The sequence below is a fragment of the Miniopterus schreibersii genome, assembly GCF_964146895.1.
Source record: "Miniopterus schreibersii genome assembly, chromosome: 3".
In the NCBI taxonomy this organism is placed as follows: Eukaryota; Metazoa; Chordata; class Mammalia; order Chiroptera; family Miniopteridae; genus Miniopterus; species Miniopterus schreibersii.
Genome location: NC_138103.1, coordinates 103356225 through 103370477, shown reverse-complemented (window position 1 = coordinate 103370477; position 14253 = coordinate 103356225). Strand labels below are relative to the sequence as shown.

At 50.0% G+C, this 14253-nt stretch overlaps 1 protein-coding gene across 2 annotated transcripts in view; it reads left to right on the top strand.

Moving 5' to 3' along the window:
* ARL15 (ARF like GTPase 15) overlaps window positions 1–14253 on the top strand; it is a 261941-nt gene that overhangs the window by 107552 nt on the left and 140136 nt on the right. The window lies entirely within an intron of this gene.

The following is a 14253-nucleotide window of genomic DNA, read 5'->3' as shown; positions in this document are numbered from 1 at the left end:
CACAATATCAGATGAAATGAAATTCAAAGCAAAAAGTATTAATTAGAATAAAAGATTTCATATTGATATACTAAAGTAACTGAGCAATTATAAACTTTTACATATTTAACTGCATAATTCTGAACTAGATAAAGCTAAAACAAGGAAATATGTAAGAAAAAAATTAAGAGATTCATAATCAGTAGAAAATGTAGCCATACTTTTTCAGAAGACAAAGGATCAAATAAATAAAAATATATAAAGGACTTAAATAGCTAATTAACAAATCGATCTGGTAATTATGTAATTTTATACTCAAATAGAAGATCATGTTGTTTTGAGATACATATGAAATTTTTATACATATGGCCATGTATAATGTGTTTTCTGACAAAAATGCAATAAAATTAGAAATTAATAGCAAATGGACAAAAATAATGACACACGACACAAGATTTAAAAGCACTCTTAACCAAATACCATGCACAAAAATTAAATAAAATTAGACCCTAAACGTAATTATAAAACCTAAAGCTAGAAGATCTAGAAGAAAACATAGGTGAAAAGTCTTGTGACCTCGGTTTAGGCAGCGATTCCTTGAATAATATACCAGAAACATGATCCATAACCAGAAAATTGGTGAGTTGGATTTTATAATATGTAAAAACTTCTGACTTTTGAAAGACTGTTAGATAATGAAAAGACAAGCCATAGGCTAGGAAAATATTATTTGAAAATCACATATCTGATAAAGTACTTGTTTCCATTATATATAAAGAATGCATAGAATTTAATGTTAAGGAACAGCACGCTTAAAAATGGGCAAAAAGTGTGAATGATGTTTCATCAAAGGAAATAAGACAAAGGTAAATAAGCTCATGCAGTGACGCTCAGCATCGTGTATTATTAGGGAAATAGAAATTAAAATCACCACATGCATTAAATGTCTAAAATAAAAAAGCCTGAGTATATCAAGTGTTGACAGGATGTAGAGGAACTGGCACTCTCACACGTGAGAGTAGAAATGTAAATTGCTGTAACCACTCTAGAAAACAGTTTGGTAGTCTCTTAAGGCAAATGCAAGCCAATCTTATGATTAAGCCATTCCACTCGTAGGAGAAACGAAAACTTAGGTTTATGCAAAATCCTGAACACAGATGTTCATGGTAAGTTTATTTGTAACAGGACAAAATTAGAAACAGCCCAAATGTTAGCAGTTGGTGACTGGATAAACAAATGGTGGTATATCCATACAGTGAAATAGTACGCAGCAGTAAAAAAGAATGGACTGTTGGCACATGCCACAACAGGGTGAATCTCAAAATAATTATGCCCAGTGAAAGAAGCCAGAGAAAATGCAGCGCATAACATAGCATCCCCACACTGGGATGAATTTATGTCCCGTTTATAGGAAGTTCTAGAAAAATGCAAACTAATATTTAATGACGAAGAATTTCAGTGATTGCCTCGGGTAGGGACAGAGACGGAGGGAGGGGTAGATTGGAGGGCATAACGGGTCGTAAGCAAATTTGGGGTGCTGATGGAGTCACTTATCTGGATTGTCCTGATGGTTTCACAGATGGCACACATATTTTGAAACTTAAATTATGTACCTTAGATGTGTGCAGTTTACTATGTGTCAGTTATATCACAGTAAAGCTATTAAAATACTATATCCCCTTAGACATCAAAAGAAAGTCTTAATCATCTCAGGTTGAATCTCATTGAAAGTATGTTTTGTTGAGCACTGTGGCCTTTTTCTTGGGTTGCTCTCCTGTAAGGAGTTATTTTAAATAGGTTAAGTCCATATTTGTGGTTTTTTTTAAAAAAAATTGTGACTAGGAAAGACCCAGAAAGAAAAATATCAATTTCTGGGTAATTATATATTGCTGGATTATTAAGATTAAATATGTAAGCACTTAAAACTCTAAGATCAAGATGTTATCAAATCCATCAGTTTAATGTGTAAATTTAAAAAATCTCAATGCTAATTAAAGAAGACAGATTGATCTGTCTGGGCAGAGCAGCACTCAGTTAAAGATTACACGTGGCATGGTCATTATCAGCGTGAGGGACTCCTCAGCATAAGCCAGTTCGCGTCCGTTCCGTAGGGGTCCCCGAGGCCGCAGGGCGCAGCGATCTCTGCCCAACCGGCGCAGGCAGGCTGGTGCGCAGCTTCGCGTTGGTCACTGCAGGCAGCAGGCGCAGGTCTTACAGAGGAGGCGTCGAGGGGGGAAAACCAGTAATAACAACAGCAAGGTGGAAAAATACGTGAAAGAGTATCTGCTTCCGAGCCACATTAGAATGATTATCAGTATTTTAATCCATTTTTGTGTGCACGTAAAACACCTTTCTGTTGTTGTTCAGGAGTCTTTACAGCTCCCGGCGAGCTCCTCGAGTTGATGTCGTGCTTTCGGGGGTACACCTCTGGCTGACGTTTTCCCGTCAGACCCTGTCAGGCGTAAGCAGTGTCATCTTTCCATTTCCATTTTTCCTTGTGTCACTTTGCAAGTCTCAGCAGGATGTCCCGCGGGGGTTGCTGGGGGTCCGTTTATTTGTACTAATATTCTGTGCACAGCACGCTAAGCGGGCAGAACATAACCTACGTACTTTCCCTCTCTGGCCTTTGCCGCCAGTGATCCATGAAGTGGGGCCGTCACATTCTCTTTCTTTGAGGCGATGGTGTTATTTTATTATTTTTTATTTATTTTTAAAAATATATCTTTATTGATTTCAGAGAGACGAAAGGAGAGGGAGAGAGACAGAAACATCAATGATGAGAGAGTCATTGATCAGCTAACCCGCAACCCGGGCATGTGCCCTGACCGGGAATTGAACCCCGATCACCTGGATCCTAGGTCGATGCTCAACCGCTGAGCCACGCCCGGCCGGGCGCGATGGTGTTATTTTAAATGTAGGGTGCATGAACAGACGGCCTCTTTATCTCAAGGCCGTCGCTGGTGATCCGCCCAGAGCTGGCGATGGGGTTTTCCTACTGTTGGGTGGCTCTCACTTACAGTTGTTTTTACTCTCACCCGAGGATGTGTTTGATCTTAGAGGGAGAGGAAGGGAGGGCGAGCGCCCGAGCCTTGGATTGGCCATCTCCCCTATGTGTCCCGACCAGGGATCGAACCCACAACCTGACTATGTGCCCTGACCAGGGATCGAACTCACAACCTGGGTATGTGCCCTGACCAGGGATCGAACCCACAACCTGGGTATGTGCCCTGACCAGGGATCCAACCGGAGACCTTTTGGTGCACAGGACGACACTTCACCCAACGGAGCCACACTGGCCAGGGCTTTGTCTTGTGTTTGGACAGCCGCCGGGGCTCACCTGGGCGCAGTAATTGGGGAAGCTGATGGTTCACCTCGATGGCAGGAACGGCCGGGGCACCTCCACTCTCACTAGTGCAGGTTCTCAGTGCTTTGTCCCTTCCTTCCGGCTCCTCCTCAGAGAGGCTCGGGCGCCACGTAGAGCGAGGTCGGCAGAGAGCCGGGGAGATGTGTGGCCTCCCTGAGCAGAGCCTGGATGTGTGACCCCCTAAAAGGACGGCCCGAGCCTGAGGCAGGAAGGAGAGACGGAGGGGCACGTCGCGGCCTAGCATCTGCCTGGGGGATGTGTCCAGGGAGCCCAATAGGCCAGGTCCCCGGAGGGGCGCACAGGGCAGGTACAGGACGGTCGTAGGCATCTCCGGAACCACCTGGGCCTGGAACACGCCTGACAGGACTCACCTGGGCTCTAGCCCTTTGCTGGCTCCGGGCCCTGTCCTCGTTTCCACTGTGCGGTGGGTTCTGATGCCCAGTGTGAACGTTGCTCAGTTCGCTGATCGGGGGGCCCCTGAAGCAGGAAAATGAGGTCTCTACCCCACTTCTAAATCAAGTTCAAACAGCAAAACACTTCAGTGTCGGTGCTGGAAGGGAACTGCCTGGCGCCGTGGGCTGGCCGGCGGGAGGGCAGCGGCCGCAGAAGAGGGTTCTTGGGCCGGTCCTGGGGCCGCCGAGCTGAACTGGGAGAAGCCCGGGCAGCCCCCTGTCTGGCGTCCCTGCGGGTCCGAGGGGATGCGGCCTGGCGGGTCTGGCTTGTGTGCCGGGAGGGAAATAAACAGCGAGCCTCGGCCCCGTGGCTATAAAAAGAAATGTTTTTTATGATGTGGCCGTGGTTTAAGAGCCGGCTGTGAGCTCTGTTTAGCGGTTCTTCCTCCGCCGTTCAAAACCCAGGGTCCCGCCTGTGTGCCTAAGCTCTTTCAGATGTTTTTATCGTGGGACATTTTCCCCAGGTTCCTCTTTTAATGTGTGGTTTTTTAACTTTTTCTCACAATCTGTTAAAAGATCAGTGTGTGTGAATCTTGACACTGGGATGCGATTTCATGGTTTTAATTTGAACGTGAGTTGCTGCAGCTGGAAGCTGTGATTAATGGTGCTGACCCGTTTGTCACAAAAACAGCCGATATTTTACATTTCGTCAAATACATTGAGACGTTGACTTGCTCTAGAGTTAAGTCGCATTTTATTTACTTCACTTTGAATTCTGCGTGTGATCTGAATTAATCTCAAACGTGTAGATTTGTACCGCGGGCATGCAACTGGCGATTGAAAGTGTTTCAACGATGGTTTGCAAAGTTCCATGTTGAATATATAGTGTTCATTAGTTGATTAGTTAACTGTTTTTTGCTGGAAAAATTGTTCTAAATGAGTCAGTGAGTCTGGGAGTCGGTGTAAAAAAGAGGTTATTGTTGTAAGGTTTAGAAATTCGTTCTTCTCAGTTGCCCCTGTATTTTTCTATACTTCAGCGCATCTGCGTATGTGGTGATGCCCCGGGTGTCCCGCACCTGCTGGCAGGTTGGCAGAGGTGACCACGCGAGGCAGGGCGGTGTCTACAGCTTGTATGTCATCGCACTGCGTCCTGGCCGCGTTTTCCACAGCGGCCCAAGCGTTCTTCTCAGAGGCAGTGTCAGAAAAGTTGTGTCCAGTTTCCTTCATCATTGAGCCCCTGAGTCATGTGAGGCTGGTCGTGGCATCTACCTTGTGAAACAGCAGAATCATACATGTTAACTGCGGTGTTACCTGGTCAGACTCATCCCAGCGGAGAGGAATTGGCCCTTCTCAGGTCCCCGAGGCGCGGCGGTGCGTCACACGGGTCCGCCGGGAAGCCGGCCTCCGAGAAAGCCCTGGGGGTTCTAATTGTCGTAATTCACTGTCACTTGCCCGGCTCCGACTTGCATCGTCCTGGACAGTCCCTCAGAAACGTGGAACTTGCTAGGATGCGCTCTGGGTGCCCATTTCCCGGGCTACGTGCCCCTCACTTCTTCCACGTCTTCCAAACGACGGGGCCTCCCCGCGTCACCGCTGCGCTGCCTTCTGGACAAGTTTCACATCGTGTGGTCCCCTCGGGACGCGTGCGAGGCGGGACGCTCTGCGTGCGCTCTGACCACGACGCGCTCGTCTCTTCCTCAGGCGCGTCTCTCGGCGCCGACAGTGTGGGCGCAGCGCAGCCCCCTCGGTCCACCTCGGATGTGCTGCCGGCACCCCCCGTTCCCGCCCGACCTTTTCCACTCTGTCCCTGCACAGCCGATTCTTTTCTAAGTTCCAGGCTCTACTTGCGTCTCTGTTGAATGTCCTTGTGTGAGCGCTCGCCCACTGCTTCGGCTTGCCAAGGACTTTCTGACTTTTTTATTCTGTCGTCCGACAGATTAGCAGTTTCTTTCAGCTTTTTGCCATGTGTAAATCTTGAAATGATACCGTCCGAGTTGTTCTCCATTTAGGATGTATAGACACGTATCCAGTTGTCTGCCCTGTGCCAGCGTCACGCCCCTGCCGGGCCAGCAGGCTGACTCGCACGTCGTGGCCTCGGGCGCGCAGGGGCCGCGGGGAGGACGGGCGTGGAGCTGGGCGGCCAGCACGCAGCCTGGCGAGGCTGAGGCGAGGTGGGTGCGAACCACTGGGAGCCCAGGTGGGCTGCAGACTGTGGCGGCCCAGCCCCTCGCCCGCGGGCACAGGGCCGCGAGAGTCCGGGCATGGCTGTTAAGTCAGTTACAATGCTGTCTGACTACCGCCATCTGATTTCAACTTGTCTGTGTCTTTATTGCCCGAGGATACAGCAAGAGACTTGTTAAATATTTTGCTGGGATGATCTCATGCTGTGGTATTTCCAGAATGTACCAACCTGCAGGCCGGTGCACAAGGAGCTGAGCGTGACTTGGGAGGACTTCTGAGGGACCCCATGGGCGCTCAGGATGACCTCATCTTTACAGCCTGGGGGGATAGTTGCCTGTTTCCAGTCTCCTGAAAACCTTCCCGTTGTCCGTGGTTGCATAACCGTGCTCAGAGGGGTTCTGTGGTGACGTCCACGTCTCTGCTATCTCGGTGTGTCTGTCATCTGTCCGGATCCAAAGATTGAATTCACTTAAAGCTCCTGATAGACTTTCTGCTGCCTTTAAATTTATTTTCTCTTGACGCTTTCTAGATTGAAAATCGCTCTTTGTGTGTTCTCCCTGTTGTGTTTTTCTTTGCGCATCTGTTCTTAACGTTTTTGTGAACGTAAATCCACGTTTAGCCTTGCGTGTTCTTTGTCTTTCTTGTGGGCTCACCCTCCTTCAGCTCTGTTGCTCTTTAGGGTGCCCGGGCACAGACTGGTTTTCTCTTCCCCGTCTTCCAGTTACTGCATCGACACCCCGAAGTCTCGCATCAGTGGCCAGTTTTGGTAACATGGTCTCTGGGAAACGTCACCCATTTCTTCAACGGTCACAGTGAAATGTGGAGACTCGGACTCTTGGCTCTTTTCTCAGCCACCTTTGCTCTGATCTTGTCCACCGAGTAAGGGAGAAATTGATCGGCGCTGAGGGCTTGGTGGCAGCCGTGAGTCCAGTGGCCTCTGGCTCTGATACCAGGACTGATCTTATCAATAGAGCCCTCCGAATGGGAAGTGGTGCAGTAATTAATGAATCGTTCAGGAATAGCTCTGTGCTTCCTGTACTCCCAGCTGTAAGCCTGCTTCTGCGCACCTGCCTGGTGCCTGGTGAATGTTCCTTCTCATGTGGTCTGTTTTCCGTCCTCAGGCAAATCTATTCTTTATTTAGCCCCAATCTAAGTAAAATTAGTCAGTGGGCTTAGCATCATTAAGTGGCCCTGTCTCTCGTTTTCCTTCGGAGCGGGTCCTTCAAGGGAAGCTGTGTTTAGAAGGGCAGAGCTGACCTCAGGCAGTTTCCGACGCATTAGTCTTGCCTTTGGTGAGCACACCGCGTCTTAATCTTTTTGTGCCCGATCTTTTTGTGCCGTGCCACTCTATGTGGCCCTCTGTCCCCTCGCACTGGGTGAGACATACACACTGATAGTTTAAAGTGAATTAAAATTAATTTCATTTTGAGAGCTCCGCTCGCCTAGTGAGATAATTGGAGACATCCCATAGGATCAAACATAGAAGGTTGGCAATTACTAGTTTAGATTTAATGGTCTCTTTTGCATATTAAAGATGAATGTCTACCATTCCAACACCTCTCTGGGGTCTCAGGCTCTTTGGTCTCTTAAATTTATTGACACATCCCCCCAAAGGGCTTTTATTTGTGTAGCTTATATGTGTCCACTTTTACCACGTTATACATTAAAGCCGATCAATTTAAATATTTTTAATTACTTTAAAAGTAACAGTAAACCTTACACATCAATGTAAACACATCTTTATGAAAATTAACAATTTCCAGAATAAAAACAGTTGGGGATAATGACTGATCTCTTTAGTGTCTGACTTTGTAGAAGACGACTGGATCCTCGTATCTGCTTCTACGTTTCATCTGCTGTTCTGTGTTTTGGGGATAGAGTGAAATTTCACAGATATGAAATTTGAAAAGGGAGGTGTATTTTAACAGCCTTTTCAGATAACTGTTGATAGTCTTTGGTACACCACTGAAATTCTTTAACAAGTGGTAATTTCTTTTTGTTAATAAGTTTTTACTGATTTTCAAGAGACAGGAAGGGAGAGGGAGAGAAAGGGGAAAAAACCATTAATGTGAGAGAGAAACATTGATTGGTTCCCTCTGCCCACACCCCCGCCAGGGACCAAACCTACCACCGAGGTAAGTGCCCTGGCCCGGAATCGAACCGACGACCTCTCAGTGTACAGGGCTGATCCTCCACCAGCTGAGCCCCACCGGCCAGGGCAAGTTGGAGTTTCCTAAAGGTTATTTGCAATGTGCAATCTGAAGGTCACATCAGTGAACGTCCCGTACTTGGTTGTATGGCATCCACCGATGGGTCTTGAACTTTCAGTGCTTTCCATCCGTCCGTGGTTTTGTGTGTCATGCATTGCCATTGGGAACATACTGATTCGTTAAGTTACATGATCTTCCGCATGTTGACACATTTCATCATAAATACCTATCTGTTAATATCACCACCTATCCCATCATTGAGAAGCTGTCAAGATCCCAGGGGTGAGAACACGTTTTCCAGAATTCTAGTTTTGGCTTGAAAACAGAGTTTCTCATTCACCACACACTGTCAGCTATTTCCTTGAAGTTCCAGGCTTCCATGTTCGCCTTCGAGAAAACGTCTATCAGGTACTCAGGCCTGAGTAACCCCAGTGTGTCAGTTGAAATTTCAAGTAGAAACGGAATTCCGTGAGAGAGGAACGAGTTGAGCTTGAGGCTCTGTTGCACAAGCCCTGTCCTCAAAACAAGCGTGTGCTTTGGCCTGTAGCAAAAACGCTTCCTGCCTGCCTCGCATTCAGTCACACAGAATATTGAAAACGACATGCTGACGAGCTAATCTAATCAGCCAAGAATTTTCACTGCTTTCTTAAGTTTATTCTTAGGCGAGACTGGCTTTTTCCTTCCTGCAGACGTGTGGTCGTCTAGGATACGGTGACAACTAGTCCGATGCCAACACCTCTGTTCGTGCGAAGCTACCCGTGGGTTGTTCACCGTTGCTTTGAGCCGTCAGTGAAAACGTCAACACTCTGAAAATTGCCAATAATGTCTTAATATCATTATGAAAATGTTGTTGATCTCTGTGCCTCCTGGAGTGGAGTAAAATACTTCCACATAATAGTGACTGTATTTTTCCTGCTCTCTACTCCTGAGCCAACAGCTGGTCAGTGGCCTAAGTGGACATTGATATGCTGTTTAGGAAGGGGGTCACTGAAGGGGATCCTACCCAGAACCCCGTTTTTGTGAGCACCAAGCAGACTGCTTTTTCAAAGGCCAGTTCCTTGGATCCTTTGTCTCGGAGCCTTGCTTGGCCGTGGGCATCCGCGGTGCCTGTGTGCCCTGGGCGAGCTGGAAGTCCTGGGAGTTCCTGCCTGGCCCTTACCCAGCCCGCAGCCGACCACGATGGGGGCAGGCAGGTGAAGACCCTGCAGCTCCACCCCCCTGTGCTTGGCTCCCGGTTCCTGCAGGAACTGGCTCAGGAAGCCTGCGGGGTGGCTGCCTGCAGCAGTCTCCGGTTGGTTCTCTGTCCCTGTCTCTGTGTCACCCCCCAGCCTGCCACCAGCCTCTCCCCATAGCCACGTGCACTGGCCGGGTCCCCTAGAAGGCGCGTCTTACGGCCTTTGGGAAAGGAAGCCTTTGTTCCCTTCCCTCCCACAGCGTTTCTCGGGGGGACACCTGCATGAAGAGCCCCTTTTCAGGCTCGGCAGTGAGCCCTCTGTGTGGGAGCATGGAGGGTGTCAGAAAGAACAGGAACAGAATTTTTTTTCATCCAAAAAGTTTACTTGGACATGGCTGGTCTAGGGAGCAGGCTTTTCACAGGGAGCTTTGGGTGCCTGTTTCCATGGTTGACGCCTGCACATCCCTGTTCTTTCTTAGCTTCTTGGCTCCACCTTTCAAAGAACAGCTCCTCTAAGGAACTCATCGGAGCCTTTTAACTTAACATGAGAGGAATATGCATCTTTCTGGCTACAAATAAGAAAATAATCTCCTGGAACTGGCTGGAATGATGGACGTTTCCTGTGCTTGCAGAACAAGGCATCCTTGCCATGCAGGGTCGGCCCTGCCGCCCGCAGTGCTCAGGGACCAGCTCCGTCTCCTGTCCTGGTGTCTTCAGGGTGTTGATGAGTCTCTTTCAAGGTTGCTGGAAGGTGGACGCTGTTCAGAGAATCTCCTGGTCACCTAATGACATGGTTGAGCTAGACCAACGGGAGAGGCGGCTCTCTTTGGGCATCTTTCTTTTTATTGAGGAGCAAAACTTTTTCCAGAAGCTCCTGAAGGACCTCGTGGAATCCTGTTTCTCCAGAACTGGATCCTGTGTCTATGAGGGACACAGGCTGGGGGGCGAGTTCCTGGTGTGTTCACCCCCTGTGGTGTTGGGCTGGCCCTGCTGGTGGAGAGTGTGGGCACTGCGAAAGCTGAAATTTTCGTCCGTTTTGTTTCCTTCTGTGCCCCCCTCACCTAAGACTGGGCCAGGTGCCCAGTAAGTATCTGTTCAGGGAATGAATGGATGAGAGGATGGGTGGATGGGTGGATGGGTGGATGGGTGGGTGGGTGGGTGGGTGGATGGATGGGTGGGTGGGTGGATGGATGGATGGGTGGGTGGGTGGATGGGTGGATGGATGGATGGGTGGGTGGATGGATGGATGGGTGGGTGGATGGGTGGGTGGGTGGGTGGATGGGTGGGTGGATGAATTAGAGAATGAATGGATGCGTGTGGTTGAGCTCTGTGGTGTGCCATAGACACCAGCCTGCACCTGAGGACTTGCTATGCTCCTGTCTTCTCTGCGCCTGCTGTGGGCCCTGAACCAGGCCGTCCTGGGTGGTGGCTCTCAGCATGAGCCCTTAGGTCCCCAGGGTCTGCCTGCAGCTTACCGTGCGGTGCTGTCAGACCACGGCCATGAGGACATTTGGCAGTACCCTCCACCCCACGCCCCGGTGGTAAGATGACCCCTTTGTTTTGCGCTAAACATACAAAGTACAGGCCAGATTCGAGTTTGATGGTGAACCTAACAATTGTAAGAGAAGTGACTTTGAGTCATAGAGTAAGAGTGGCCTCCGGCTGCTCTTAGACATGACGTCCTGTGTTTGTTACTCGTGTTCGGTTTGGTTTATGGGCCGGGAATGTTGGGACGTGGCATCCAGCAGGTGTTCCTAATTTCCCCTGTTAGACTTACTTCTCAGGGCACCTGGCAGCTGGGCTGGTGACGCATCCATTTCTCATTGTAATCTGGGGACTAAACTAAGGTCCGCTCAGCTGCACTGGATGTATACCCCCCTGGCCCCACGGCTGGTTTCCACGGCCCCAGCCTGGGTTAGGCCGCCCCTGGCGAACGCCGCTGTGCAGACCCGGACTTCAGAGCCCCAAGCTCCGTGTTTGTAATGGAAGCTGGAAACTCTAGGCCTGCACAGAGGCTGGAGCAGGAGACGAAAGACAAGTGGTTATTACTGGTCTTCTTACCAGTAATAACAATGCATTACTCATACATCACGTTAGGGACAGTGTAAAACGTTACGGCATTTCTCGTTGGGTTTGTTCCATCTACCAGCACAGTCACTGGACGGAGTTGTCATCTTGTCTCACCATTTCAGGCACCTTGTGCTCCTGAATGGGACAGATGGAAGTAGTTTCTTATTGAAAGAGGTGACCTAACAGTCTGGGTCTCTACTGCTTCCCACGTTTTCCCAACGGACGAATGCCCTTAAAACACGCCGTCGGCCGTGGTCGCTTTGTGCTGACGCCCTGGGCACCTGCTAACGCTGTGGCCGTGTTTGTCCCTCTGGTATATTTGCAGGCCGTCCTGTAATTAGTGTACCTTGAACTGAGAGGAATGATGACTTTCTAAATATTTCTCATAGGTCTCTGACTCGCGTACAGCAGGTACTCAGTAATACCATTCGTTGAATTCATCAGTTGGGAAATGTTCCTGGACTTGTTCTGCTGGGGCACCAACACCCACAGGCACTTAGGTTCCTTTTATTCCGACCTGTCCTCCCTCCCCTGGCTCGGGTGGTAGTCGAATCCTTCATTTGGCTTCCTCTGCTTTCTGCTCCATGATCCTTGTATTTCCGTCGCGTTGGAGCCAAGTGTACTCTCAGGAGTGTAACCTTGGGCACATCATGGAGTCGCTTTGTGTCTTGGTTTCCTTGTTGATAAGATGAGAGTGACAGCAGCTCCTACCTCGTGGGACTGTCGTGGGCGATCAGTGGGTGCGTGTGAGACACTCAGCACAGCCAGCGTTTATGTCAGAACCACACTCGGGCGGTTGGAACCGCCGGTTGGCTGCGGGCACACGAGTCGGGCCGCCTCGGCGACGGCATCCTGTGAGCGTTGATGGAGCTCCGTGGAATCGACAGTGACATGTTCCGCACATTCTCATTAGAGGAACGCCCTGTGCGACCCACCCTGCATGTTGGCGACGTTGTGACGGTCTCACGCGTGGGTGCACATGCTCACATCTCTCTCTGGCTTTGCGCATTGACGACCAGGTAACACTGTCTTGACGTTTGCTCCTCAAGCTTATGGATGGTTGTCTAGCATATGGACAATGTCTGCATGTCGCCTGCGGCAGATGCTGCTGGTGTCCTACCCAGACCTCCTTTCCTGGGCCAGTGCGTCCGTCTCCCAGCTGCTGTGGGCCTTGGCTGCTGCTGACTCCCACCTGTACCCTCCCCAGGGGCCTGCCCTTGGCTGACAGGAACTGCCTCCACCAGACACGTTTGGGAGATTATGACATCATGCCCACCCTCCTGCTCCCCGAGTGGCTCCTGGCCAGCGCCCGTGCAGGGGTGTAACAGCCCACCCCCCTTGCCTTTGGACCGGACGGCTTCTCTAGCTCAGCCCCCACCCTCGAGCGGCTCACGGGGTCCAGCTGAGGCTGGGTTTCTGAAGCCACGTCTTTGCTTAGCGCCTCCTCCCGTTCCAGCTGATTCTGCCGCCCTGGCTCCTCCTGACAGCACTGTCTGTAATCCGAGGTACAGTAATGCCGTCGCAAGGGCTGCTCTAGGGGACCTGGCCTCAGGGATCGGCCCTCTCGGTGCCGCCGTTGTTTCCTCGGTTCCCCCATCACCTGTGCAGCTAAGTTCCTCTGTAAACAGTCCATGGCTTGCGTTCCCTCTTTCCTTTGTTTCTGGTTTAATTGGTTTTCTCGGTGGGACCTGCCTGGTAGGCATCCGCCCTGCTCATGTCTCATGTCAGCACAGTTAAGGCTACTCCCCGGTCAGTGCCCTCGATCTTCCCATGCGCCCATTTATTTCTGGAGAGTGCGCTGATGGATGCCGCGGGTCTTATGACCTGGCATTTAGTCTCGAAGCTGGAGTCAGCGACGCCTCCCTCGTAGGGCTGCTCTAAGAGTTATATGAGCCGTTCTTTTGAAAGCAGGTAGGGCTGTGCCTGGAATGTAGGAAGAGCTTGTCCATTGACGCTGCTCATTTGAGAGACTTACTACCGTGGATAAGATGCCGCTCTCTGCTCCCAGAGCACCCAGTGGGGGGACCTCTGACCCTGTACTTTATTATGTGGTCTTGCAATCTGTGGTTTTCTTTTCTACTTTTCCCAGAAAAGCTTGAGCTGCTCAGTGTCACCCGGTGGTGTGTTGGCCCTTCAGGGGCAGAAAGGCCTGATATATAGCATTTACTGTTACTCCTAGTGAACATAGCCTACCCTGTCCAGCACCGGCTTCCAACACGATGCCCCTGGACACCGAGTTGGGAGGGTACCCTGGGCGCGCCCCACCCCACGCCGCGCCCCTAATCCTCAGCACAGTGTATCGAACCGGGAACCTTCCTGGTCAATAGATGGTTCAGATGTTGTTATTAAGTGGTTACAACGTGATCACGTGCACTAAATTGGTGAAATCCCTCGATACCCGATTTTTGTTATTAAAGTAATTTATTTATTTACTTATTGATTTATTTTTAAATCCTCACCAAAGGTTATTTTTCCCATCGCTTTTCAGAGAGCATGGAAGGGGAGAGAGAGAGAGAAACACCGATGTGAGAGAGGCACATCAATGGGTTGCCTCCCACACAAGCCCGATCGGCGGAGCCTGCAGCCGATGCATGTGCCCTTGGCCAGAATCAAGCCCGGGCCCCTTCAGCCTGCAGGCCGATGCTCTAACCACTGAGCCGAACCGGCCAGGGTGGGTTTTGTTGTTATAAGCAGCAAATCCCTCACCCCACCCCCAGACAAATAAATTGCAGACCTCCGGTTTGTGATTTACTAGACACACGAATGGCGGTCGGTAAGCTCACCTCTCCCGGCCTCAGTTTCTCCAGAGAGCTGGACCGGGTCGCCCCCAGCGCTCCCTCTGGTCCCAGAGTCCATGAAGCCCAATCAGTGCGTAACTTCATG